Genomic DNA, 1,927 nt, shown 5'->3' on the forward strand with positions numbered 1-1,927 from the left:
TATCAGGTAGAGGCCACCAAAAGTACTGGCAGGTGCTACAGTGTGTGAGAGCTACAGGGGGACAGCAGATCCGCAGGCACCTGGGGGCAAGAGATTACAGGAAGAATATCTAAGGCCCTGAGAAGAAGCAGAGGTAAGGCAGAAGAAATTAAGACATTTTAAAGCAACAATATATGTGAGAGAACTGGGAGAAAAGCACAGGCACAGACCCAGAGAAGATGCATTCCCAGAAAAGGCCTGAGAGGAACTTGAGCCTTCAAGCCTGGCTGATTAGTGAAGGTCTTCCCCTGCATGGAGCCAGTCTGCAAAGACTGGGAGAAGTGGCTGCTTTTTTCAAATGCTCACATTTCGACAAAAGATCACAAGGCATACAAACATACAGGGGAACATGGCCCATTCAAAGGAACAACAGTGCATGGCAATTTCAATTTCTCCATACCCTTGCTAACACTTACTTTCTATTTTGTTTTTTTTTTAATAATAGCCATCCTAACTGCGTGAGGTGGGATCTCATTGTGGTTTTGACTTGCATTTTGCTAATGACTAGTGATGTTGAACATCTTCTCATGTGTTTATTGACCATTTGCCTATCTTCTCAGAATAGAGAAATGTCTTTTCAAGCCCTTTGTACAATTTTGAATTGGGTTGTTTGTCTTTTTGTTGTTGAGTTTTAGGAATTCTTTATATATTCTGGATATTAATCCCTTATCAGATATATGATTTGCAAATATTTTCTCCCATTTCAGTAGGCTGTCTTTTCACTTTCTTCGTAGTATCCTTTGATGTACAAAAGTTCTTAATTTTGATGAAGGCAGTTGAAATTCTGATAGGGATTGCATTGAATCTGTGGATCCCTTTGGGTAGTATTGACGTCTTAACAATGTTAAGTCTTCCTATTCAGGAGAACTTGGATATATTTCCATGTATTTAAGTCTTCTTTAATTTCTTTCAACAATGTTTTGTAATTTTCAGCATATTAGTCTTCCACCTCCTTGGTTAGATTTTTTTCCTAGGTATTTAATTCTTTTAGGTGCTATTATAAATGGAATTGCCTTCCTAATGTCCCTTTCAGATGCTCTATTGCTAGCGTATAGAAAAACAACTGATTTGGGAGTGTCAATCTTGTATGCTGCAATTTCATTGAATTCATTTATTAGTTCCAGTAACTTTCTTGTGGATTCCTTGGGATTTACTATATATAAGGCCATGTCATCTGCAAACAGGGACAGTTTTACCTCTTCATTTCCATTTTGGATACCTTTTATTACTTTTTCTTTCTAATAGCTCTGGCTAGAACTTCCAGTACAATGTTGAATAGCAACAGGCAAAGCAGGCATCCTCGTCTTGTCACTGATATTAGGGGAAAAGGTTTCAGTCTTTCACTTTTGAATATCATGTTAGCTGTGGGTTATTCATAAATACCCTTTATCATCTTGAGGAATTTTCCCTCCATTCCTAGTTTTCTAAGAGCCTTTATCATGAAAGGGTGTTAAGTTTTGTCAAATTCCTTTTCTGTGTCAGTTGAAATAATCATGTGAAGTTTTTTCTTCACCCTATTAATTGTGTTTTATTAATTATATTGAACCACTCTTGCATTCCTGAGATAAATCTCAGTTAGTCATGAGGAATAATCCTTTTGATATACTATTGGATTCAATTTGTAATATTTAGTTGAGGAATTTTACATCTATATTCATAAGGAATATGGGTCTGTAATTGTCGTTTCTTGTGATGTCTTTATCTGGCTTTGGTATCAGAGTAATGCTAGCCTCATAGAATGAGTGATGAAGTGTTCTTTCTTCTTTGATTTTTTGGAAGAGTTTGAGAAGGATTGGTGTTAATTTTTTAAATGTTTGGTAGAATTCACTAATGAAGTCATCTGATCCAGGACTTTTCTTTCTTGGGAGGTTTTCAATTACTGATTCAA

At 36.4% G+C, this 1,927-nt stretch overlaps 1 non-coding gene across 1 annotated transcript; it reads right to left on the reverse strand.

The window, feature by feature from the left end:
* Window positions 1-251: 251 nt before the first annotated feature.
* LOC131411640 (small nucleolar RNA SNORD83) lies at window positions 252-368 on the reverse strand. The gene has a single exon (XR_009221622.1). It is a non-coding gene; the product is annotated as a small nucleolar RNA SNORD83 (small nucleolar RNA).
* Window positions 369-1,927: the final 1,559 nt, after the last annotated feature.

Source organism: Diceros bicornis, chromosome 11, assembly GCF_020826845.1.
Source record: "Diceros bicornis minor isolate mBicDic1 chromosome 11, mDicBic1.mat.cur, whole genome shotgun sequence".
Taxonomy (NCBI): Eukaryota; Metazoa; Chordata; class Mammalia; order Perissodactyla; family Rhinocerotidae; genus Diceros; species Diceros bicornis.